Genomic DNA, 27,068 nt, shown 5'->3' on the forward strand with positions numbered 1-27,068 from the left:
GACATACAAAGCACAACATGTTTTATGATGGGTATTTCCTTTAGCTCCTTATTTAATTTCCTTCTAGTTTGCCTCCAAATAAACCTTTCTTTATTGCAAGAGTTGGATGACTGTGAGCAGTCACAAGGCTGCTTCCTTTTCTGGGTTTTCTGGCTCTCATGGACATTTACCCAACCTAAAGTTATCACAGAACCCTGAGATTGGAAAGGAACACTAAGATCACCTAAGTCCAACCCCAACCTGCCCTCACCATGCCCACTGGCCGTGTCCCTCAGTGCCACATCTAGTGTTTCCTTCAAAAGCTTCGAAGATGGAGGTATGTGAAACTAGACCCAGCCCAAGGCCCAGTGCTGCAGTGGTGGTGCCCTGTTGCACAACAAAATCTCACCATTTGGTCAAAATAACCTCAGGAGGAGATGAGAGACAGAGAACAGGCTGCCTGGAGAGGCTGTGATGCCCCGTCCATCCCTGGAGGTGTTCAAGGCCAGGTTGGATGGGGCCCTGGGCAGCCTGGGCTGGTATTAAACGTGGAGGTTGGTGGCCCTGCATGTGGCAGGAAGGTTGGGGCTTCATGATCCTTGAGGTCCCTTCCAACCCAACCGTTCTATGAATCTATGATTCTATGACTAGCTGACAGGAGCTGAACTGAAATCCTGAAAAAGTGGCCAAACTCTGTAGTGTTCACGCTTTACCTTAAGCAGTCATGACTTGTAAATGAAGCCATTCAACTCTGTTGGCGGTGGAAACCCATGGAGATGTATTTAGAGCAATAAGCCACGTAGTTGCACTTGTATTTTTGTTTTAAATCTTGTCTGTGTAAGGCTGTTAATTTACACAGGGCTTTACAAAAAACAATAAGACTTGCTTTCTCTGCCCAGGGAACTCATTCTTAGGGCCTCAGGCTTTCCAAATGAGTGCTTTGTCCAGGTGTTAGGGCATCCCTGGGCTTACCTGTGTACCTGTGCTCTGCATCTATGGGTGGTTCTTGTATCAGAGCCTGTTCTGTGAATCATAGAATCATAGAATGGCCTGGGTTGCAAAGGCCCACAGTGCTCATCCAGTTCCAACCCCCTGCTGTGTGCAGGTCACCAACCAGCAGCCCAGGCTGCCCGGAGCCACATCCAGCCTGGCCTTGAATGCCTGCAGGGATGGGGCATCCACAGCCTCCTTGGGCAACCTGTTCCAGTGCCTCACCACCCTCTGGGGGAAAAACTTCCTCCAGTGCTTGGATGCTGACTGCAGTTGTGGGGTGGTGAGCACTGTACCCAGGAGGTGAGCTGTCAGCTGGTGCCACGTGATTGTGAGAGCAAACTCTTATCTGTGCATAATGCAAAGTATGTAATACTCCCTTGTTGCAAATCCTAGTTAGGATATTGTATATCTAATAACAACCGTGCTTTGTGTTTCTTGTTGTCGGTCTGATTTGCCCCTCTGCTACTTCAGAAGGATCCTCTTAAATTAAAGGCCTGGGGAGCACAAGTCACATCTGCTTGTTGTGAGGTTTTCCTCTTGCTTTTGGCCATGGTATTGAGAACTTCAGCTGGGCTGAGAAGCCCAGGTGCTTCCTGCAGGAGCCTGTTATGTCTTCTTGGTGCCCAATGGGTCAAACTCCCAATGTGGTGTGGCAAACAGTGGAGCTGGAAGGAGAAGGAATAAATCAGGGACCATGTGAGGGTTATGGGGAGATGATCGTTTACCAGCATTCATGTGCAAAAAGTGGCGTCTAGACATTCAAACACTGCTAATAGCCTTTGATTAACCATTTTTGTTTTGTTCTTGCTCAGTGCGTTAATCACTGTGATTAAAATGCTTAGCCACCATGGAGATAGACGTTTTATAAATCAGTAAGTAAGCAAATCCAAACAGATGGGGTAGGGAAAATTAGTGTCTCTGGCAGGGCCAGCCTTAGTCAAGGCAGGACCAAGGAAGATTTAGGGGAGACCCTAAAAATTTCTAAGGAAATTTGGCGTCCTATGTGCCTGCCAGCCTTCGTCACTCTCTTGCTCCCATAAACCTCTCCTCTAGCATTTGTCCTCTGCCTACGGAGCCTGTTGCTGTTCTCAGCCCATCACTGGGTCCCAGGGTGAGCTGGGTCACCAGGATGCTGCAGCCAGGCCTGGAAGCTGCTCTTTGCTTTGCAGGAGATGCGGTGTTAACATGACAGCATCTCCGTGCTGCAGGGGCCTTGTACTGCAGACCTGGGAAGAAGGAATGATCTAAACTGGACCTCTGCTAGCTGGTTAATTGTTTTCCTTTTCATAGCAATTGTAAAGGAGCATCACAGATGCTCAGCCCCTCCTCTGCCAAATGTGTGTGGATACCTTCCTTCTTTGGGAGAACAGCCTGAATTTATGCTGTCAAGCTTAGGGCTGTGACCTCACCTAATGTCTTTCTTCAAGGAAGAAGGAGAGCTGGAAAGGGTAGGAGAGGCACCTCACCGTACTTGCAAGATCTGGAGTTTTGATAGGTGTCAAGAAGCATCAAAATCAGCACCAGTGCTTTCTCTGTGGCTGGCTGAGACAAAGATAGAATTACCTAAAGCAGGGAATGGCTGTGGAGGTCACAGTGAGCCCCATTGGCAGCGCTTCGTCTTCTTCCTTCTGTTTAATCTGGTTTGCTTTGGAGCTCGTTTTCTAGGAGAACTGAAAAAACTGAGTAGGTTTGGTGTTTTTTGCCTATTATGTGCTAGGATCTGTAGCTAGGATTTCCAATTTCTCTAAACAAAAGACTTCCTAAACCACTCAGGGTTGCTCTCCTGGGATAACTGCATTCACAGAAATGGAAGCACTTTGAAGAGAAGGACACCAGCAGAAACAAAGATAGCTGAAACAGACTTGGTCCTGTTCTTGCTGAGCATGTCAGGGCTGAATATGGACCCACAACACAGCTGCTATTCCTTTTCCACTTGCTCCAGCCCAGCCCTGCATACTCCTTTGTATATTGTGTGGAAAGCTGCAAGTTTTGCAGTACCTCACTTGAATCAGACTGACTTCAGTCTGTAGTGGTACTGGATCACTGCAGTGTTCTTCTGTGTTCCTTTTGAGGTTGATTTTTTGTTTTTCCTTTTTCAGAGGGATTTTTATGGACAGTGCAGCAGCATGGCTGATGGGCAGCACGTTTTGGGACATGAGAGGGATGAATCATAGAATCACAGAATCCATTTGAGTTGGGAGGGACCCTTGAAGGCCATCTGTCCCACTCCCTGCACTGAGCAGGGACACCCATAGCTCCATCAGTGCTCATCCAGCCTGACCTTGGCTGTCTGCAGGGATGGGGCACCCACCTCTCTCTGGGCAACCTGTGCCAGTGCTTCACTTGCCCTTACTGAGAATAACTTCTTCCTTACACCCAGGCTGGCTCATAAACGTGCTGATGAACCCCTTGTCCTTCACCTTCTAAAGAGTCTGTCCCCTTCTTTCTTCCAACCCCCCCCTTTAGGTAGGCTGTTCTCATGTGTCCCTGGAGCCTTCTCTTCTCCCAGCTGAGGTTAGCTGTGTGGTTGGGGGAGGAGCTCACAAATGGGGTTTGGGGGGAGCTGGTGCCTCTCAGACCCTTGAGTTGAAATCTGGGCTCATTTGGAGCCTCTGGGTGGGGAATTTGGGAAGAGAATTTGGAGGGGTTGGATGGTGTGAAGTCACTGGAAGCCACCTCTGTTGGTCTGCGCTTGGGTTTGCTTCAAGGTTCCCTCCCATTTAAGCGCTGCATGCAGTGTGTGAGTTGGTGGATGTGCGGTGCAGGGCTGCCCATGGATGCTGGCACCCAGCAGCAATGGCTGCAAAGCCTCATCACGTGCAGCAGCGAGGGCTGCAGCTGAGCAGGTTTTCAGGCAGAAATCACATGCTCGATGAACTCGGAGGGTTTGTTCCTGGCTCCTGGTGCTCGTCTCTGACCCTAGGCAATACTCCAGCTCATTTAAAAGTCACTCCTTCGCTTGTTGGTTGTTTTTTTTTTCCTTTCTCCATCCGCTTGCTGTAGTGTTTTCCCTCCTGTCCTTATATGAACCATCCATCTTTTTCTTCATCTTTCTGATTCCTTTCTTAGCTTGAGTAATCACAGCAATTTTCAAGCCCCAAGCTTGTGCCTCCTTTCTTACGCCAGTCCTCCTTCCCTGCTTTCATCTCTTGTTTTTTCGAGGGGAACTCACCTATATGCAGGAATGCATAAACAGAGCTAAATAAAAACAGATAGCTTCTTTTCAACCTGAAATACATACCTGGAGACCTAACACCCAGTACTTCTATGCCTTTACAGGCTACGTTTGTTCAGTGCTCTTCTAAGGCCATTGAGGCATTGAGTATGGAGCTGTGTTAAGCTGCGCAGTGACCACAATTCCAAGTGCATTGCAAATATTTTATTTGCTGCGTGTTGAGGTTTTCAGAAACTGCTGTACTGTTATTGCCAGGAAAATGCTGACATATATTTTATGTAACACATCAGATGTGATACAGACTCACTTTGCAGAACTGAGTAGCATTGCTACGGCCAATTGTTTGACACAGCATTTTGCTACGTTTTCTGACATGCTTAATAAAGATATTCTCATGATTCTAGATTCAGCCTGAATGCCATTAACTGCTGGCTTTCTGAGAAAGCAGGAACGCAGCTCGTAATGCCAGACTCTGCAGGTTTTGTTCAGCAGCCATGAGATATGACTTCAGAGCTCCTAAATGCTGAAAATAATCAGCACCTGCGCCGGCTGGCGTAACCTGGGCTGCTGCTTTCTGTCCATCGGTGTTGTGCAAATTGGCTTCGCCCGTCAATTAGGGTAAGGCAGAGCTTTGGGGCATTTTGTCGGGGAGGGGGCTGGAGACAGTTGAATGTTCTGGCACAGAGGAGACCTGGCAGAGAATATAAGGAGAGCGTCTGCTGTCAGCTTTTGTTAGGGTCCCTGTGATATCCATGTGTTGCCTTGGCAGAGTCCTGAGCCCGCAAACTTCTCTATCTTGCAGCCAGAGTATGAAATTGTTCTCTCAGTAGAACGGGAGCCGGCATAGCGTGTCTCATTGGAATTGGTTGAGCTTGGAATTAACATTTTTTTACTTACAATCTTCTGGAGAGGATATTAGGATATTATTAGTTGCCGTCCCTGGCAGCGTTCAAGAGGCGTCTGGATGACGTGCTGCGTGATGTGGTTTAGTGCTTGTGGTGGCAATGGTGATGAGGAGACGGTTGGACTGGATGATCTTGTAGGTCGTTTCCAACCTTGTGATTCTATGATTCTATGTGGGGCAAGAGGAAAGCAGAAAAGCTGCAGTGGTGTTTTGGGGTTGTACCTGGTCTTGGATGTGGTTTTGATATGCCAGCAGAGAACACTCTGCTTGTTGTATGCTGGATTGACTTAGGCTTATTTGGGAAGTCTTTGCCCATGCCATATGAACTTTGCATGTTTCCCCTTGGAGCAGGTATCAGACTGATAGCACATCCCTTCCCAAGCAAGGTTTCTCTGCTCCTTGGGCACAGCCAGGTTTCTCCAGATTTTGCATTTTCTGCTTATAAGTGTCTTCTTTGACCACATGAGCTCTTAAGAAAGCTAGCGTGCAGGAGAAGGATTGTGGCCAGGACAGGTGAGATCTTTTGTGCTGCATTTTCAGATCGTAAGGATACCCAGTTTGGTGCCAAAACTGGAGCTGGGAGCTGGTGAAAGCTGATGGGAACTCAGTGCCCTCATCCAGGTCATCTGTAAAGATACTGAACAGGGTAAGTCCCAGTACCAACCCCTGGGGAACACCACTCGGACCGGCCGCCAGCTGGATGCGACTCCATTCACCATCGCTCTCTGGGCCTGGCCCTCCAGCCAGTTCTTCATCCAGTGAACAGTGTACCTGTCCAAGCCATGGGCTGCAGCTTCTCCAGGAAAATATTGTGGGAGACAGTGCCAAAGGCTTTGCTGATGTCTAGGTGGATCACATCAGCAGCCTTTCCCTCATCCGCCCGGCTGCTCACTTTGGAATTTGACTAATTTCAACCAAATTTTTCAGTGCGCATTTTGAAGATGTCCAGTTTTGTCAGAGTCCACGAAAGCAGAGGAGAAAAAGAACCTGTTGCAGTCCCTACGAGGTAAAGCTGCTATGCGTTGTGTCAAAGGGCCTGTGGGTGAGTCCTGCAGGAGCTTCATCACTTCCTTTGCTCATAGACCCATTCGTCTTAGAGAAACATTCCTCTTCCACAAGTATGTTTGGCAGGAGTGATGCTGTCACCCAAGGTTGGGATTCTGGTTGTCTTCCTGATGCCATTCCCAGCTCAGCCATACGGCACCCAAGGCCTTGCAGGGTGTGTGACACATCCAGACGTGCTTTGTAGACAGATGCAAGCTCTGTTTGTTGGCCTGGTTACTGAGATTTTCTTCGATTGCGTTGGTTTAACTCAGTAGGAGGTTATTTGAGAAGGAAATGAAAGGCTCAGCGAACAGTGAATGCTGAAGAGGTGTTAAGAGGAAATACCAGATGTGTAAGTTTTAGGGTTTTTTGGTTTCTAATTCTTTTACTGTCTCTTCAGCCAGCCTGGTTTTGAGCAGGGTAGGTGTAAGCTTGTAAGCACGGGTGAGTGCAAGGATGCCTTTAGGAGCAGAAGACTCCCTGATCAAGTGAAGGAGTATTTCTGTGCAGAGAGGACCTGGCAGACAACAGAGCTGAGGATCTGCTATGGGCATGTAGAAAAGTGTGTCTTGATCTCTGGCAGAGAATGATAAGGCCCCTGCAGCCCCCCACCACCACAACTGTGGCACCTGAACCCCTCACAGCATGAGAAAGCACAGTGTCGTCTTTTAGAAACTCTTTTTACAACTTTCATTCCATTTCTCTTCTTAATCACTGGGAATGCTGAACAATTTTGAATTCATTTTCCTGTCAAAAGGAGCATTTAAATGGAAAAATTGATTATATGAACGGATGAGTCTAAGTACTGCAGAAAAAGAGGGCAAGATTGGCTGCCCTAAAATCAAAACTTTCCTACCCATTACAAGTGATCATGTCAATTATTTCAGAGGTCCTGGTAGCAGTAAGGTAATGAGAGGGAGATTTGATTGCTGAAGCAAATGTAATTTACGCAGCATTAAGATCTGACCAAAACTGTGTTCTGAGGCAGTGAATTGCATTCTTATTAGATGACTGTGGTTTTTCCCCTTTTGCTATAGATGCACAGACTTATTGCTATTCAGGCCAACTAGTCAGGAGTACAATAATATCCCACCTACTGCTCTCTGATAAGTGATTTCCATCCAACTTACAACAAAATGTCTGCCTCCAAAACACGTAATAATGATGGCCCTAGAGTTTCGTGTACTTGAAGTTGATGTACTGGAAATGGGGTAAACCTGGAGATCTCCACTTTGCTTTGTAATGCTTGAAAACTCAGGCTGCCCTCAAGAAGGAACCATGCCCAAGTAGTGTCCATCTGGACTGAACTTTAGGGTAGGAGGAGATTCTTCTTCTTGGTTAGAAGGTTTTATATACTTTATCAGTCTCTTCTTAACTGGTGTATTTGTCTTACCCAACACTTCATGTCTGTCTCCTGCCCTAAACAAGTTGGTTTGATGCTCTTAAGCCTAGCATTGCTTTGCATCCCACATACTAACCAGTATGTTGTTCTCCACTTCCTGAGCATTCATTCCCTGTTTAACATTTCTGCCTGGGAAGGTGTGAAGTTGTCCAGCTGGTATTATAGCCCAAGTATAATGTGACATCAAATGATTTATAGAAAGGAAGATAAAATCTCATTTAATGAAAATAAATCTTGTGAAACAGTGCCTAACCTTTAAAGTGAGCACGAGTGCTTCTGGAGAGGTGTATTCTGTAAAATTACTGTTAGGGTAAGTCTCTCTCTTGGCTCCAGGGCATTAAGACTCAGCCTGTGATCTCCATAGTGTCTAAGAGCTGACCTGGTGGGTCAAGAGCTGGCACATCATTTGAAGCCCACAGTGTGTGCAGTGTCTGCACTGTGCTAGGTTTAATACGGCGTGCCAAGGACTGAATCAGTGTGCTTGGATGGAGCCTGAGGGTTGGTATCAGCCCTGTGTTCAGAGACAGTCCTCAAAGCGATGACATACGATGTGTGAACCAAGGAAAACAGCTAGACCTTCTCCAGAGAATCAAACAGACCCGTCTTCAGCTCTTTCCCTGCTGTTAATGTTGCAGACGGTCTCCAGAACAATTCTGGCAGAGCAAGGTTTGGCACTGGTGCAGCATCACCTGGTGGCACCCTTCCTCAATTAAAAGTTGGCATGACCCATGTGCACTGAGTGCTGACGTGGATCCTGCCCCCAGGGCTCATAAACGAGGATGTACTGCAGGGGATGGGGCTGTGGAACAGCACTGCTGTGTTGTCAGCAGCAGCACGTGCAGGTGATGTTCAGCCACAGAAGGTTTTCCATGGCACAACAGGGAGAAACTGCAAAGCCTTGCATTGTTTGTGAAAGGTGATTGTTGCTCTATATTATGAAGCAATTTTAATGAATTTTTTACATGAGCTGATGGGGTTAAAGTAGGTTAAAAAAGCTTTATGCTTTGCTTTTGGCAGGGGAGCCAATCAATAACAAATTCCTCAAGCTCCTCTTCCAGGCAGCAGGTAGTTTCAAGGGATTGCTTCTTGGCAGAGAAGAGGGGATAACGTGGGCTTTCCCATGTCCTGAAGAATTTTGGTCCATCATGAAAGGAGGGCATCACCCAAGGGTGGCACTGGTCTGGTTTGCTTGAATTTGAGCAAATTGCATGCTGTGAGCGTACTGTGGCTCTTGCTAGGGAGGTGTAAAAAGGCTATGATGCAAGATCCAAATTATTGTTAGGATTGGAAACGTCCGACATGCAGAGAGCTTTCCAAGAAGAAATGCAGGCTCTCTAAACTGTAATTTTCCTTCTTTAGATCTTTTAAAACCTTCAATGTAAATATTGATGGTTTATGACCTAAATCTTCTTGCATTGCTTCGTCTTCCATCTCATTTAGATGAGGGCATGGTGAAGGTGTCCATAACAGGAGGAGGTCATAAGCCAAAGCATTGAGTAACATGGTTTGTTTGGAATGGGCCCCAGGAATAGTGTTACAGGAATATAAATAAGGTTTGTGAAGAAAAGGTGTAGATAGTGGGGCTTTTTGGTCTCATTATAGCACATTTGAGTTCCCAGCTCAACCCAATTCAGAAGTTGATCGTCTGCTTTCTACTTGTACTCTTGGGGTCAGCAAGATGGGTTTCGGAGGTGCATTTCTCCCCAAGAGAGAAATCACAACAAAGCATTTCTATGCTAGGGAGAATCAGAATGTGCTCACTGAAAGCTGCATTTAACGTGTATAAAACACTGGGGATGACAGAAATGTTGTAACTACAGGTTATAGCCTTTTAATACAGTTCATGCACTTTCGGACTGTTGAAACAGTGAAGCAAACATTTGTAGGTTTGTAAGAAATCTGTCACGCTTCTGAAGTTTATAGCTGTGGGTGGGAGAAAAAGTGCCATCTTATCTCCAGGAACTAAAATATCCTGATTGCATCACATAGAATCAACTTCCAGAATTCATTCCTGCATGGAGATACTCAGTCAAATAACATTGCCGTGTTGTGAAGAACTTTGAAGCTTTGTGACCATTGGCATTTATGTCAAGCCAGGGTTATTTACAGGCTGCTGTGAAGGGAGTTAACTAATCACTAACAGCTCCAGGCAGTTTTTCATCTCCTGGGGAGCTCTCAGGTTGGATTTTAGAGAAGAAAAAATACTCTCAGGAAAAGTAGTGATGCAGTGACATGGCTGCCCAGGGAGGTGGTGGGGTCACCATCCCTGGAGGGGCTTCATGACCGTGGTGATGTGACACTGAGGGACATGGGCAGTGGGCATGGTGGGGTGGGCTGAGGTTGAGTGTCTTAGGGGCCTTTTCCAACCTTAATGATTCTATGATTAGACCTTGAGATTTGAATGGGGTCAAATATGTTTTTCTTTGGAGGCATCGTGTTATGAGCTCTGTTTGAGGTTCTTGGTGCCTTCACTATGCAGAAAAGCAGCACGCAGGAGGCAGAAGCAGAGTCTGGCTTCAAGGATGGAGGTTGGGAATATTGTCCAGGCATACAGTGATGGTGGTAAGAAAGTCAAAACTCATGTCAAGTTGATACTTGCAAGGGGATGTTTAGAGGCAGCATGATGAGATGCTGCTTTAGCAACGTGGCCTCTTGCTGGATGGGGCAGGTGAGGTGGTTTAGGGACACAAGACCCAGATAAAGCTGAGGTCCTCAGTGCTTTCTTTGCTTTGGTCTTCAGTGAGGTTTCCCAGGCCTCTGCAATTAGCAAAGGGGCTCAGGATGCAGAGAAACAGAGCAGAATAAGAGTAGAATCAGGTATTACTTGACAATCCCTAAAATGGGCTCTGTCGATGGGTGCTGAAAGCAAGGCCACTCTGAAAAATCATGGGGATCAAGGGAAGTCCTCAGTGATGAATGAAAGGCAAATATCTCACCCATCTTCCTCAAAGGTCACAAGGATGATGCAAAGAGCTACAGGCTGGTCAGCCCCACTTCGATCCCTGGAGTGAATCCTCTTGGAACACATCTGTGGGCATTTGCAGGAGATGCTGGGGAACATTCAGCATGGATTTATCAGGGCTAAATCATGCCTGGACAACCTGCTTGCTTTCTGAGTTAAAAAGATCAGATTTGTGGGCGAGGGAAGAGCAATGAGTGCCATTGACCTCAAAGTTAGCTTTCAACACTGATGCCCAGAATATCCTGGTTTCCAAGCTGGGATGTTAATGGACAAGTAAATGGGTAGAAACTTGATTGTGTGATCTGGCACCACAAGGTCTGTGCCTGAGGACCTGTCCTGCCAGCATCTCTGCCAACCCAATGGAAAATGCTCATCGTGGTTGGAAATGACACAGGTTTCATACCTGGGAGGGCAGGGTTTTGCTGAGAGTGTCCTAGACGGGGCTGGAGGAGTTGGCAAGGGTAGATGCAAACTTGCATCTATATATTTTCTTTAAGATCCTGAGTGCTTTGGTAGAAAATGGGCTAGGAAACCTATAGTCTGTATCATGTTGTCATGAGTGGTGTGTGTGTGTGTGTGTGGATTTCAAAGCTGTGCTAAGAAGACAACAAACCACTTCCAGAATTATCTGCAAGCTTTTTCACTGTGGAGTCAAACCCGTGAACAAGAAACATGTGTTCCTCCTGAGCATAGCTGGCTTTGTTGGCAAAACTGTTAGAAAACATTGAGAAGTGGGCTGAACTTCCCAGGTTTTACATTTGTGGGAGAGACAGTCAAGGTTTTTCCCCCACCAGCAGCAGATTGCATTGAATCCCAATGAGGTGACTGCCATCTGCTTCCACATGGGCTTTGGAAGCATGGGCCAGCCCTCCGTGGCATGGATAAGGAGAGCGATGGAGAGTGTTGAGGGGGTCTGTGCTGATGGGATTTGGGGTTTATGTGTTGTTGGCTTACTCTGAGTCAGAGCAAAAATGAATTGGGCTTTGGCTGATTGCTGAGTGCCACCCGCTTTGCTCACCGCAGTGTGATTTCAAAGATGAGCTTCCAAATTCTTCCTCTACCAAAATATTTTGACATCTCTCCCCTCCCCAATCCAATTTGATAATGTAATTCTGGAACATGTTTTTTGACATTTTTTCTGTTCTGTCTCTATAACGCGTTCAGATGATGTATTCTAATCTTAGCGATGAACTGGAATCCCTTAAAATTTTTGGAGGAAGAGCAGAAAAAGGCTTTCCATCCCGTGGGACTGAGTTATAAAGCAGTGTTGAGTATCGTTTCCGGAGTAGAGATAGGATGTCCTGACCCAGACAGAAGGGAGACGTCCTGGAGTTAATAAATCACAGGGTGACGTGAACATGCTGCGCTGCTGTCAGGTTTGAGCTGCTCAGAAACAGAGGAACAATATGCCAGAAATCCAGCAGTGTGACCTGTGATGGATAAAGGTGTGCTGGGAAGGAGCGGGGCTCCTGGTGCTGTTAGAGCCCTACTTATTTCACTTGACTTGGCTGATTGGGCTGATTTCACACAGACGGGCCGAGGGGAGATTTTTGTATCAGTGGAGGTGCAGTCACAGCAGAAGGAGGTTTTGGCTGGTTCATTTGTTGGGCATTTCCATGCCTTGTGTTTTCACTCAGCACTGCAACCCCCGTGTGCTGTTCAGGGAGAGGTGAGCAATCCCACCTGACACAGAAAACACTGTTTGCACAGAGCACGAGACAACAAAACAGCTTTCCTCGGTGTTTCCTTTAGTTCTTAACTTGAAATCTTCAGCTGGATCGTCATTCCCATTACAGCTCATTTGCACTGCTGTTAGAGGAGGTGTGGGTGTAGTTTGTGCTCTTCCAGAGTGGCTTAAAGTGGTAAATGAGAATCAGACCCTCTGTTTCCTCCCAGTTTCCTTTTGTTCTAATGAAGAATGCGCAGCTGGATGCAGTAGCCTCTAACCAAGCCCTGGAGCATCCCTTCGTTACACTCTTTCACTGTAGTGCCTGGGAGACCTGTTGCAAGTGACTGAACAGAGGATGAGAAAAGCAAGGCTCATTACCATCTCTGAGCCGCTTTGTTCTTTACTTTGATAATTACAGTTTAGATATTAATTGTGTATGCTGTTTTGCTATGCATTGTCAGCTTGGCTTTCTCTGTAGTTATCAATGGGACCTCCTGGTCTGAGAGGAGGGATTCCTGTCCCTACTGGAGCTCTCATTGGGAGCATGGCAACTGAGCTCTTGGATGTCGTCGTGACCTTTCAGCACAGACCTTTGCTGACGAGTGAGGAGGCATCACCGCTTGTAATGTGCAAAAGCAAAAGAGTGGCAATTAGGGAAGGGCGGCTTTGTAGCACGACTCCTGTAATCGGTGAAGGGAAGATGGATTTGGAGCGAGGTGTTGATGAAGAACGTTTTGTTTTCGCCACTTTCCTGAAAAGCTCTTTTTAATAAATTGTTCGTCTTCGGAGGCCTGTAAGAAACACCACAGATTGCCTTTTATCAGCCTGTAATGTGCTTCCATCGCTGCGGAGAAGTATGTGATAGTGATACCGAGTTGGTCCCTAGAGAACACTGCAGAGACATCGCTAACAGCTCCAGAGCTACGGCTGCACCGGCTGTGTGCAAATGGAGCTGACGTCTCCTTGCTCCTACCGACACCTCTCTGGCCTTAGCACCAAAGTGCTGCTGCTTGTGGCTTGCCCACGGAATTACTTTCCTGTGATGATACGAGTGATTCTACTCAGTAATTTGAGCGGTCTAAATCTACCCTCTTCCAGTTTAAAGCCATTTCTCCTCATTCTTTATCTACATGCACTTATAAGAAGTCCCTCCCCAGCTTTTCTGTAGGCCACTTTCAGGTCCTGGGAGGTTGCTGTAAGGTCACCCCAGAGCCTTCTCTTCTCCAGGCTGAAGATCCCCAGCTCTCTCATCCTGTTCCCATAGGAGAGATGCTCCAGCCCTCTGATCATCTCTGTAGCCCTCCTCTGGACCTGCTCCAACAGCTCCATGTCCTTCTGGTGTTGTGGGCCCCACAGCTGGACGCAGTGCTCCAGGTGGGGTCTCACAGAGCAAAGCAGAGGGGCAGAATCACCTCCCTCGCCCTGCTGGTCACATTTCTCTTGATGCAATCCAGGGTACGGTTGGCCTTGTAGGCTGCAGTGCACATTGCTGGCTCATGTTGAATCTTTCATCAGCCAGCACCCCCAAATCCTTCTCCTTTGGGCTGCGCTCAACTCATTCCCTGCTCAGCCTGTATCTGTGCTTGGGATTGCCCCAGCTTGGCTCTTGGCCTTGGTGACTTTCACAAGGTTGGCAGGGATGGCACGTGGACGTCAGCACAACAGAACAGTAGAACAGTTGGATTGGGTTTAGAGGAGGGCCACGAAGATGATCAGAGGGCTGGAGCACTTCTGACACAAAGAAAAGTTGAGGCAGTTGGGCTTGTTTAGCTCGGAGAAGATGGAGCTCTGGGCAAACCTGAGAGTGACCCTCTAGTTCTTGAAGGAAGTGGTAAGAAAGAGGGGAACTGACTTTTCACATGGTCTGATAGTGATAGGATGAGGGTCAATGGCTTTAAACTAAAAGAGGGCAGATTTAGTTTAGAAGTTAGGAGGAAATCCTCTACTCAGAAGGCAGTGAGACCCTGGCATTGCTGCCCTGAGAGGCTGTGGGTGTCCCATCCCTGAATGTGCCCAAGGCGAGGCTGAGCTGCTGGGGTTTCCCAGCCCATGACAGGCTGCCCAGAGAGGCTGTGGATGCCCCGTCCATCCCTGGAGGTGTTCAAGGCCAGGTTGGATGGGGCTCTTGGCAGCCTGGGCTGCTATGAAATGGGGAGGTTGGTGGCCCTGCATGTGATGGGGGGTTGGAGATCCGTGATCCTTGAGGTCCCTTCCAAACCAGGCCGTTCTGTGATTCTGTAAGCTTTAAGGTCCCTTTCAACTCAGCCATTTTATGATTACTCTGCATATATCAAGAGTCAAAATCTTGGTAGTGCTGAGGTAATAAAGGTGGAATCCTGTATGACCGCTTTACAAACTATTTTGCTGAAAGCAGCATCAAGAAGTTACCAGGTGCTAAAATGTTGTGACCCTGTCTTATTTCTTAAACAGGTTTCTCAGCTTTGTTAGGAATTTGGGTTTTTGAACTCTTGGCTCTTTACTTGTCAGATGCTGCACAGCATGCACCAGTGCTTAAGAAAAAGGAATAGACAATGATTTCTTGGTTTAATCTTCCATTAAAAAAGAAAAAAAAATATAACAGTAGAGTTAAATGGTTCGTCTGAGCCTGGCTGGGGAGAGTGGTTTATCAGATTATGAATGCGCTTTCATTACCTGGAGGTATATAACATGTTGGTCTATGAAATATACACTTGGGCAATGAGAAGATGAAGGTCACGCAAATATGGCTGGCCCCCCGCCAGGGAACGTACTGAGGTTTAAACAAATCCTTGATGCAGGGTGGGCAGCACAGTGCACAGAACTCTCCCTGCTTCAGAGCTGAACGAAGGCAGTGCTTTTGCAGACCTGTCGCACTGTTGCCACCTCGCATTGCTCCAGCTCTTCAAAGGCATCTAACAGCTGCATTCAGATCCCTGATACCTGCGGGTGTGTGTGCAGGTGAGGGTCTGTAGGGTTTCTCCTTGGGTAGGGCTGAGCTGTGAGCACAGCTTGGTGTTTTGGGGCTCTCCCATAACATTTTAGTGCTCAGGTTTACCAACATACGCCTGTATTTATTTTGTCTTTGGTTTCTCCGGTGAAGTGAAGCTGAACAGTAGTTTGCCTCCCAGGCATGTTGGTTCCCCTTCTCCTTCCAGCCTAGTACTTAACAGGCTTTAAAAACTGCTGACAGTTGTTTTAAGAGCTGATTTTCAGGTCGGGCCTTTTGTAACTCTGCAGCAGGAAGAAGATATTGTTAGAAACCAAAGAAAAGGAAGGTTTGCTGTTGCTCCAGGCAGGAGAAGAGGGTGCTTCACTGCAAGAGAATAATACTTCTGCTTGTAAAGTGCCTCTCCCTCCCCTACTGCCGAAGCACTCAGAGCTCCCAGCCTGGATGTGAGTGAGACAGAGCGGTTTGAGACATGGGCCGGGGTCCAGAAAGCAGAGATCCTTGGGGAGAAAACAGTTGGCAGAGCTTTTGGGAGGGACTTGGGAAGATTAATTGAATCCTAGATGAGAGCATTGCCACGTGCGGTGTGCTGCAGCACTGTTGTTTTTTCCTTGTTGCTCAATCTAGGTGTCAATCACCTAATTTAGCACCTAAGAAGGAATGTGTTCCAAGTTGGCGAAGTGTATGGTGATGCTTATGGTCAGTAGGTCCCCCGTGTTTGCATCAACAGTGGAGCACAGTTAAATGCTCAAAGCTGCTCCAAGCAGTGTGCAAAAATATTTTTCCATTGCAATTAATTTGCCAGCAGCAATTAATGGTGTGCAGGTGTGGAAAAAGAGTACATGTGCCTTTGCTTTGTGGTCTCAGCTCTGTCCCTGTGAGGTCATCTCAGGCAAAAGCAGCCTAGGGATGGAGCCCCACTACAGGAACAGCTTTTGAAAGGAGGACTCCTTCTTAGAATCATAAAATCATTAAGATTGTAAGAGACCTCTAAGATCACCCAGTCCAGCTGTCAGCCCATCACCACCATGCCCACTAATCCATTGTAGCAGTGTCTCTTATCACAGAATGATAGAATCACAGAACGGCCTGGGTTGCAAAGGCCCACAATGCTCATCCAGTTCCAACCCCCTGCTGTGTGCAGGGTCACCAGCCAGCAGCCCAGGCTGCCCAGAGCCACATCCAGCCTGGCCTTGAATGCCTGCAGGGATGGGGCATCCACAGCCTCCTTGCATAAAACTTTATCCATTCAGCACTGAATATTCCAAGATTGTGGACCATTTCCATACCTTAGCATCACAATGCAAGCACCGATTTTCTTGTATTTTCCTCTGCACTGAAGAGTCAAGATGTGCTGTGAGTGTATTTAACATACATTGAATTATAGAAGAGATATTTAGCATTTTTCCTGAAGGATCCTAAAATGTTTTACCAACTGTTTCATGTATCACAACTCAACAGTAGCCAGTTTTGCTTCATGCTGAGTTTTAATTCAAGATGGAGGGAGAATATCCTGCCCAGGAGATCAGGCAAGCCTGTCTCTAAATCAGTTGCATCGCACTGGCCTTAGATCAGGGTATGCCCTGCCACCCTGAACAGAGAACTGCCTGTAGATGGGTCACCAAGGAGTGTTTTGAGCTGTTGCTGTTGCAGCCTCCTGCAGAAAATAGTGGCTGCTCTTCTATATAGAATCACAAAATCATTACAGTTGGGAAAGACCCCTAGGATCCCCAGGCTTAACCCCAGCCCACCCCCACCATGCCCACTGCCCGTGTTCCTCAGTGCCACATCCCCACAGTTCTGAAGGCTTCCAGAGATGATGACCCCACCGCCTCCCTGTGCAGCTGTGCCACTGCATCACCACTCCCTGAGAAGAAATTCTGCCTACTATCCAACCATGTATGTTCTTTGCAGGAGGACAAATCATAGCAGAGTGTTTTGATGCATAAATCTAGGAGTTAGCTGTAGCATCACCCAACCCCCCTCTATTCCCAGCCCTGCAGAAGGAGATATCTGTCCTTACACTGGTGGCAGAGGATGGCTGAGGAGTGACATCAAACGGTTTGTTGGGTCTGCGGTCCAGCCATGTCACCAGGCTTCACCAGAGCAAGACCACGTCTGCTTCATTTTGAACCGTCTGTGCCACGAATCTGCATCTTCTCTTTCTCCTGAAATGAAAAACCCTCCAAATATTCAGGGTGAAAATTGATAAAATATTCATCTATTCTTAGACTCATTAAGGCAGTGTAATTGGATGTAGGCGCTTCTTTCACTCTAACAGCGCTGTCTCGCTCCTGAGCCAAGATTCATTTCCACAGGCAAGAGCTTGCTCCTCACGGATAATGGATGTGAGAGGAGTCCCTGCAGCTCACCCCTCCTGGAAAGCAGCAAACTATCGCAGCACCACTCTGCTCCAACTCTTTGCAGGGCTGGCTTTGCACGCTGATGCTAATTGAAGCCATTATCAGCCTCTTGCACATCTTACGCTTCCCAAAGCTGTGTTCTGTGGTTTCTGGTTCTAGCAGAGCTGCAGCCATCCATGTGAAGGGCCTTGCTTCCCATTCTCTTTTCTTTAGGATGTGTTCCTGAGTTTTTCCTTCCTTTTGTAGTTGGAACTGCTTTCAATCCACTAGGTTGAGAATCTGTCTGGGTGCTGTTCAAAAGCACAGTGAGAAAGTTTTTGTCTTAAAGAGACCAAATGTGTAATTCTGTGCTCAGCTGAGGGCCTTCAGATGCAAAAGCTGCTTACAGTTATCATATTTGGGGAACGGCTGTTTACAAGGGCGGATAGTGATAGGAAAGGAGGAATGGTTTTAAACTGAGACATGGCAGGTTTAGTTTGGATATGAGGAGGAAGTTTTTCCCCCAGAGGGTGGTGAGGCACTGGCACAGGTTGCCCAATGAGGCTGTGGATGCCCCATCCCTGCAGGCATTCAAGGCCAGGCTGGATGTGGCTCTGGGCAGCCTGGGCTGCTGGTTGGTGACCTGCACACAGCAGGGGGTTGGAACTGGATGAGCATTGTGGGCCTTTGCAACCAGGCCATTCTGTGATTCTATGATATGATTAGATGTTATCTGGCATGCATCTGAGGCCGGGAAGGGTGAGACTGAGGTGAGCTGGAAAAGCTACTGTTGGGGGGTGGTGGTGGGAATGTGAGAATGCCTGCAGTGCATTGGCTGTGTGCACCCAGTGAACAAAAAGCTTGCAAATAAGCTTGTCATCCCCCCAGGGACCCCTGGAAATTGTTACCATCAGCTCCTCTTATTTGTTTGGTGACAGGATGAGCTCCTGACTGTGACTGAATAAGGCAAAAGTGAGAAGTTTGTGTTACCCCAGTATAATAGAACGGTTTGAGTTGTTAGGGACCCTTCAAGGCCATCTGTCCCACTCCCTGCACTGAGCAGGGACACCCACAGCTCCATCAGTGCTCATCCAGCCTGACCTTGGCTTGCAGGGATGGGGCACCACCACCTCTCTATCAGCCTGTACCAGTCCCTCACCACTCTTATTGTTAAAAACCTTTCACTGTGAATCTGTTTTTGTTTGAAACCATTTCCCCTTGTCCTGTCACAACAGACCCTGCTAAAGAGTCTGTCCCTTTTTTACAGCCCCATGTCCTTTTTGGCAGAGCTCCGTCCTTTCATCCACCAGCTTGCATTGATGGGGAGCTGCCACGACCCAGGGTTTGAGCTGCCCCTTGAGTTTACAATGCCAATTTTCCTGCAATGTTCATGGTGCACGAAGGTGTCAAGCACAAAGGATCTGTAGGACAACACCAGCACTGTTACCTTACGGAGCTAGCAAGTAACTCACTAATCAGCATGTGCATCATTTCACGTATTTCGCAGGCTGCTGTGTTTAGAGAAAGCTGTCACTGAGCTATTCCAGTTTTATTCACAGCTCCCAAGCGTTGTAAACATTGTCACTCCAAAATGCAGTGTTATTTGAAAGGTTTCTTGTAAAGTCATCACATGGGAGCTGATAAATTTGGGTTTATCCCATCTGGGCTTGTGTTAGACATGCATGCAGCAGGCTGGATCCTGATGGGTTGGTGCTGATTGATTACAGAAATAGTGCTTAAATGTCACTGACCTTGGACGTGGTGACTTTCAGGAGGAATTGGGTGTTCCTGGCCCTTGCTGAACTTTCTAGCTGGATGCATTCATGTAAGCAACTCATTTAAAGCACTGAATAACTTTGTAATTTCCTGTTGAGGATGAGTGGGTGAAAAGGAGCAGCAGTGAAATGCTGAAAATAACCGGAGGTCCATTGGTTAAAGCTTATTTTTTTGCAAAGCTATGTTGAGGTTAGAAAGTGCTTCATTAAAGCGTATTTACTGTATAATCTGTGGAGACGAGTGTAAGAGAGCCTTTGAAGGAATTAGTGAAATTCAGCTGAGGCTGCTTCACGTTCAGGAAATCAGAGCTGCTGAAGGACCCAGTGCTACCTGAACTTGTAAGGCCATTTCAGCAGTGTCTTCGCTTGGCAAAGTTCTCATGACATTTGCCTTGGCTTCTGGAAGGGGAGAGTTAATCATTATCACGTGTATCCACAACACCGTGCTGCAGGAGAAAGGTGGATAGTAGGAAGCATTTCTTCTCATCAAGAGCAGTGATGCAGTGGCACAGCTGCCCATGGAGGTGGTGGAGTCACTGTCCCTGGGGGTGTTCCAGAACCATGGGGATGTGGCACTGAGGGACGTGGGCATGGTGGGGTGGCTGGGGTTGGACTGGGTGATCTTGGAGGTCTTTTCCAACCTGAGTGATTCTGTGATAGGACTTCATAGAATCATTGTAGAGTCACAGAATGGTTGGGTTGGAAGGGACCTCAGGGATCATGAAGCTCCAACCCCCCTGCCACATGCAGGGCCACCAACCTCCACATTTCATAGCAGCCCAGGCTGCCCAGGGCCCCATTCAACCTGGCCTTGAACACCTCCAGGGATTTCAGCTCTGTGTGGCCTGGTGTGCACTCATCAAATCACCACGGGCATCTCAGTCCTGAGCAGGCCAACAACAAGCAGCTCAGGCACACACTGAAAGGTTTTGCTGTTCTCTGCAGGGCAAGGGAGAGGAGTTCTGCCGTCTCAAGTGAAAGACACAGAGCTTCTTTCAAGGAAAGGCACCAACCGGAACACAGGAGGAAATGTTAGATGCTTAAAAGACGCCGTCTCGGCTGTCATAGCAGTTGTCTGCACACAGTGCCAACACTCCTGTTTTTTTTGAAGGAAAAATCCATATGTCACAGTCTGGTGTGAACAAATGTGGTGTCTGGGCCAGATGGATGAAGTTAGATGGGCACCGATGAGTTTGCTTATGATAAGCATCCAAATTGACATGGGAGATGAGAGGAGATGAAGGAACCCCACCTGTGAAGCAGCTGATTACTGGCAGGGGTCATACAGAAATGCTGGGTTGCATGGCTCTCTGTGTGCTGGTGCCCTGAAGGGTTGTGTCCCAGCAGGGCATTACTTTGTCTGTCTGTCCAGCAAAACCTTCCTTCAGGAAAGGCTTTTGTGGTTGGATGTTCAGCTGGCAGCAGAGACAGCTTCAGGCTGTGCTCTGTTAGGTGATGTGGATTGGGATGTGGGTATTCATGCACACCCTTTCTCATTCTTCACCCACTGGATCAACAACTGGATCTAGCTGTAGGCATCCCTGATCATTACTGGAGAGTTCAACTAGATGACCTTTAGTTCTGTGATTCTTAGGATGCCAATAGACTTACTGCCATACAGTGCTGAGTGCAGCTTTAACTTAAAGAAAAAGAGAATCCATCCTGATCCTGTTCAGTGTGGGTCCGTATAATGGGATGGATCGTCTCCAGATGCAAGCGTGGTGGTGATATTGCTGCAGACAGCTAGCAAGGATTTAACTTTGTTTTTCTTTGAAGCTGTACAAGTGATGCTGCCAGTGGAGCTCCAAAAGGGTCGATGCAGTGAGGGATGCCCAGAGGAGGCAGTCCTGCAGGCTAGAGCTGTCAGATGTCCCCAGTGCTGGCTTTAGAGCAACCTGTGCAGCCCTGCTGCTTTTTATTTTCTTCCCTTAAGAGCAGAGCCATCTCCATACAGAAGTGGTGTGAGCATTGGCTCATTAACGTTTACCTTTGTTTTAATTTCTAAGACCGTTACCACTGCTAAGTGCTAATAGGAAGCTTCAGGAAGCAGTAGGTAACCCAGCTCATGCACTGAGTCACAAGGAAAAGGAGAAATGAGAAGTGTCAGCAGGATTTGAGCAGCTTTTAGCCCTGGTTCAGCAGCCAGCAATATCCAAAATTGTGTTGTTGCTCCTTTCAGGTTATTTTTATGTATCTGAAGAACCAGACCTGAGGGATGGACTGGATTTAGAAGATCCAGCTGGCAGGGGGTTGCACCAGCTTGACCTCCCTTCCTACCCCAGCCCTTCTGTTGTCCTGTGAAGGTGCTGGGACATTGGAGCCCTTTCCATCTCATACCTTGGTTTAATAGTCTAACACCAGCTCATCCTGCTGCTGAATCACTGCAATATTAGCAATAGCATCAAACAGCTAATTTTATGCTTTGTAAATTTAATCAAGACTTTCAGAGGGCTCTCCCTTGACCTCGCGAGTTTAGGGGATGCTCTGCAGATGAATCACTTTGCCCATTTTCTCTGACATGCTTTGTTTCTAACCCAGATTTATCAGCAGTCTTTTCCAGACTTTCATTAAGAGCTTGGACTTGTGATATTCTGGTTAAGTCCAGCTGCATTAACATCTTATCTGATTGCTCATGCGACGGTTTGTGCTACCCAGTAGAAAGCAGGAGCGTGTAACCTCCTTCCACTCACACCATGAGAAGAAAGCGGGGTATGGATTATGCTTAAAATCTCACTTTTGAAGTAGCAATCTGCGTTGAAGGAATCACTCTGTTACAGGTCCCCAAGGCACACTCTGACCTTGTAATGGCGGCACTGGGCATAAATAAACGCTTCCAGCAACTTATCTGGAAGTCTGAGCCTTCACCTTTCTCCCTTCATTATCCACTCCTCCCACCTGCCCGGCGCTGTAATGATCTGAAGGGTTTGTATGGATTTCCACGTGGCTGCCCTGGAGATCCTTTCAGCCAACTTCCCTCTGGACCATCTACAAACATTAAAAGATGTTTGAAATTACTCAACCTCAACGGTGCTTGAAATTGAGCCATGTTCTGTTGTGTCAACAGGGCGTTTCAAGTGGTGATTGTAAAGGCCGGAATAAAGATTTCCAGCTTGGTGCTGCCCACAAAGCTGCTCTATTAAGTGATGTTCCCCAGCCTGGTAGCTTATTTGTCCATCATCATTCCTCTCTTTTATTTGGGTGCTGTGGGACTTGCTGCAAGACTTGCTGCTTCTTTTCATCTGCCTACTTAGTTGTAATTTAGGGAGGAACAAAGGGCTTCATGGCTTATCAGAAACCTGTGGGTCGCTTCCTTTGAAGGGTGTCGCGATGCCCTAACTGGCAGTGCTGTGTTTTCTCAGGCTGTTTCAGATGCAGCTGATTGTTTTTAGCTTCCAACTGAAGCTCCTGCCACTTCTTCACCTCTGGGCCACCCATAACGCACCAGGAAGAGGAATGGTGAGGTGTATTTTGCATTCAGTGAGCGGAGAGCTTTTCTGCTGCTGGATCAGATGTTGAAATCCCATCTCTGCAGGTCCCACCTCACAGCAGAAATAGCTCAATTTGAGGTCAAAATGAGCAAAATTTGTGGAGGCAGCAGTTTCCCAGTGAAGTCATACAGTATGTTGCTTTGGGAAGGGAGACATTGGCAAGGGCCTGCTTTGTTGTCTTCCAGCTGACACGTCTCACAGGCCATGCTGTGAGTGCCAGGCCTAACGAAGCCTGGCGTCCTGGGGGCTGCTGTCTTACGGCTGGCTGCTCTGGCCCCCAGGAGGGTACTGCAGGCTGGTGCAAGGTTTTTCTGTCATTTATAGGGTTTTCTTCTGTGCAGGTTCTTTGATGACTGAGAAGGGAAAGGTTCATGCTGTGGTTTTCCCTGAGGATGTGAGCAAAGCAGGGCTCAGAACCTTCTTTGGCATTATAGAATCATAGAATCATAAATGGCCTGGGTTGAAAAGGACCACAGTGCTCATCCAGTTCCAACCCCCTGCTGTGTGCAGGGTCACCAACCAGCAGCCCAGGCTGCCCAGAGCCACATCCAGCCTGGCCTTGAATGCCTGCAGGGATGGGGCATCCACAGCCTCCTTGGGCAACCTGTGCCAGTGCCTCACCAGTCATCTTTTGTGTGCTCAAACTGGTTTTACAGGTTTAACAAAAGCAAGTGTAGAGTCTTACAGCTGGGAAGGAATAATTGCATGCACCAGTACAGGTTGGGGGATGAGCTGCTGGAGGGGAGCTCTGCGGAAAGGGACCTGGGTGTCCTGGTGGACGACAGGTTGGCCATGAGCCAGCAGTGTGCCCTTGTGGCCAAAAAGGCCAATGGCTTACTGGGGTGCATTAAAAAGAGCGTGGCCAGCAGGTCAAAGGAGGTGATCCTCCCCCTCTACTCTGCCCTGGTGAGACCTCATCTGGAGTACTGCGTCCAGTTCTGGGCTCCCCAGTACAAAAAAGACAGGGATCTCTTGGAAAGAGTCCAGCGGAGGGCCACGAAGATGGTGAAGGGCCTGGAGCATCTCTGCTATGGGGAAAGGCTGAGTGAACTGGGTCTGTTCAGCCTTGAGAAAAGGAGACTGAGAGGGGACCTGATCCAGGTCTATAAATATCTAAGGTGTGGGGGGCAGAATGGCGAGGCCGGACTCTTTTCAGTGGTGAGTGGAGACAGGACAAGGGGAAACGGAGACAAGCTGCAGCATAGGAAGTTCCTCTGTACAGTGAGGTGACGGAGCACTGGAACAGGCTGCCCAGGGAGGTGGTGGAGTCTCCTTCTCTGGAGATGTTCAAGACCTGCCTGGATGCCCACCTGTGTGACCTGCTGTAGGGAACCTGCTTTGGCGGGGGGTTGGACTCGATGATCTCTGGAGGTCCCTTCCAACCCCTACAATTCTGTGATTCTGTGACTCTGTGGTTCTGTTTTCTGTGGGAACTCAGGGTCTCTTTTCTCTTGATATCTTTATAAAGCCTCTAGAACATAACTTGTCTTTAAGATGGTATGGTTTTGGGGAGGTCCTGTGTGGAGCATAATGATCTTTATGGGTCCTTTCCAAATCGGGATATCCTTGGTATGGGCATACGTACCATATGGTCAGATAAGCAACCTAAAAGTTTAAAACTACATGTGTTATGACCTAAGCTGACACACACTGGCTTGTTCTTTTACTGAACAGCTGCTCCAAGCAAAACCGTGCCAAATGGAGTTATTAGGGGAAAAAGGATAGCTGACGTAATGCCATTAAAACTAGAGCTGCGATTTTGGGTTGAGCTTAATGCGAATAGATATTGAATGAGATTGATTTGTGGATAAATTACAAATGGCTGTATAGGTAAATATATATGTAAATGATTTTTTCAAAAAGGAATACCGCATCACAGCCTTAGAAGTCAGGTTGGAGAGTTGGTTGGAGAGCAGAGGGGTGAGACACCCTGATGGTTGACACTTGTCCTAAAGGTCTGTGGAAATGGACGACAAACTGGAACTCAGAGTGGATACATGTAGGTGTGAGAAGATTGAGTAAAATGGGTGTCAGAGCAGGAATGAAAAAATGGTTTTCAGTTGAGAATTGTAGAATCACAGAATGGTTGGTTTGGAGGAGAACTTAAAGCCCAACAAGTCCCAATCCCTGCCGTGGGCTGGGTGCCTCCAGCTCAGGCTGCCCAGGGCCCATCCATGGCCTTGGGCACCTCCAGGGATGGGGCACCCACAGCTCTGGGCAGCAGTGCCAGGGCATCACCGCCCTCTGAATTTCTTCCTGACACCTAACCTAAATCTCCCCTCTTTCAGTTTAAAACTAAACCCCTTCTTTTGCTATCAGACTGTGCAAGAAGTTGGTCTCCCTCCTGCTTATGAGCTCCCTTTCACGTGGGAAAGGATGCTACAATCAAGGTGGAGTTGCTTTGCAAGTTGCAAGAGATGCAGAAATCTGAAATGTTTGAGTTCCTGTAATGTGTTTGAAGATAAAATAACTGGTGAGGAGAGCACCATTCGAGGCCATTTTGATAGCTGATGTCTCCTGCTTGTGAGCATGAACCTGTTCTCCTGGGGGAGCTGCTGCAGGGGAGCTGATGTCAGAAGCCTGAGTGCAACTGGTTGAAGGACAGCAAAGGTTGCTTTTCCAATCCTTGTAGAGATTTTGAAGAAACTTCCAAAATCAAGTTCGAGGAGTTGTAGGAGAGCAAGTCTCAGTCCAAAGGTGGGTTGAGCATTTGGCATCGTCTCTGAGGCACCCTGAGAGTCGTGCTCCACATTTACGCCCTGCGGGGCTCCGTGCATTCAACAGTCATGCACAGTTTGAAGCTGCCTTTGATGTGATCACTATTTCTTAAAAGCAGGAGGTGGGGATAACTTTCATGATGCGAGAGTGTCGTCTTGGGCAGGTGGAAGTGGATGGGTACAGGCACTGGTAACCTCATGGCTTCAGAAGAGCATTGAAAACCCAGCAGCTGAGCTGCTGCGTTCATTCTTTCAGCGTTTGGAAAGTGGCAGTCATCTGAAGGATTCATTAAGATGGGGACTCATTTGCATATTATTAGCGTTATTACATGGAAATAAAAGTGCTGCTGGTTCTTCCCTCCCTCCATGTATCTCTCATCACCCGCCTTTATAACAGCTCTGAATCCTATTTGTCGTGTGACAAACTGGGCTGATAAATCTCGTTACTCACTTGAATGGCTGGGAGACTCATCGCCCATTACTGAATTTGGTGAATTATGTAAGAAATGCATAATTAAAATTAAGCATGGAACCTTATGAAATTCCCTTCGTGATGCATTACAGAGAAATGTACGTGGATATTAAAATTTAAGCCTAATTATTTGGATTTATTTTTAATCAATATTTGATACGCCACCTAGAAGTTCCTGTGTACCCACAGCAAAGCAAGCAGTGGGGCTTTGCAGGAGGGCATGGGAAGCGTGTGTGTGTGTCGAGTGTTAGCTTTCATAGAGTCCTAGAATGGCCTGGGGTGAAAAGGACCTCAAAGATCATCTAGTTTCAACCCCCCTGCCATAGGCAGGGTTGCCAAGGGTCACTACACCAGCTGCTTACCTCAGTGTTTCATTACAGAAAGGAAACCTGCCCTGAGCACGAGGTGATAAAAATTTCCCCAGCTGCAGGAGGTCAGGGTGAGGAACCTGTTTCCCCCAAGTCTTCCCCCACCTGAGCACCGTTGGATGTTGGGGTTTATTGGAGAGGTATTGAATCTGTGGGAAGTAACTCAGTCTAATGGAGCTGCGCTTGGTTGTTCACTCAAGTTGTCATGAAAGTCATGCTGAAAATCTTTCCCATCACGTATTTCTGCACTCCTGATTCTTATTTAAAGACAGCTGTGCAAACTGCTGTCTATCTTACGGAGGTGTGTACTTGAAATATACTAAGAAGTTGTTTTCTATGTGCTAAAATTGCCTTGAGAGGCATTTCCAAATGCCCTGGAAAGAGAAGAAATGCTTTTAAGGCATGCAGTCAGCAACCCCCCACTTAATTTTGAAAGGTTCGTCTCTCTTAAGTACAAAACTGAATAGAAGAGATTTTATTCCCCTAAATCCCCGATTCTGGAGAAAGCAGCTTGAGATCTCAGTAAGAGAATTAACACACGGGTTAAATTTACAATAAGAAGCAGTACTTGGAAAATGCCTATTCAGATGCTGTTAAGGAAATAATAGGATTAGTTCTTGTCGTGTCAGTGTGGATTCCTCAAACTGCAGGCTTCGTGCTGACATGCATACGTTCTGTGTTGCTGGCCTGGGTGTGAAATTGAGGACAATGAAAACAAAGATGACTTTTCTTGGAGGCAATTCGTTTGAATGGTTAAGCCCGTAGTTCTGCACACACATGCGGCAGGTAATTCAGTATGACAAATAAGCCACTAATAATTCCCCCAGTGCTGTTGTTTGCCACTGAGATGAT

At 47.4% G+C, this 27,068-nt stretch overlaps 2 protein-coding genes across 4 annotated transcripts in view; one reads left to right on the plus strand and one right to left on the minus strand.

Moving 5' to 3' along the window:
* LOC125689819 (uncharacterized) overlaps positions 1-27,068 on the minus strand; it is a 259,018-nt gene that overhangs the window by 52,691 nt on the left and 179,259 nt on the right. The gene's annotated exons all lie outside the window — the stretch shown is intronic.
* XKR6 (XK related 6) overlaps positions 1-27,068 on the plus strand; it is a 163,755-nt gene that overhangs the window by 18,658 nt on the left and 118,029 nt on the right. The window contains exon 1 of one of the 3 annotated variants that reach the window (XR_007375416.1): positions 1,125-25,356. The exons of the other annotated variants lie outside the window; for them this stretch is intronic. The gene's annotated coding sequence lies outside the window, so the exon portion shown is untranslated. Of the gene's footprint in view, positions 1-1,124; positions 25,357-27,068 lie in introns of those variants that run through there. 3 annotated transcript variants of the gene reach the window in all.

This window comes from Lagopus muta, chromosome 2 (assembly GCF_023343835.1).
Source record: "Lagopus muta isolate bLagMut1 chromosome 2, bLagMut1 primary, whole genome shotgun sequence".
Lineage (NCBI taxonomy): Eukaryota > Metazoa > Chordata > Aves > Galliformes > Phasianidae > Lagopus > Lagopus muta.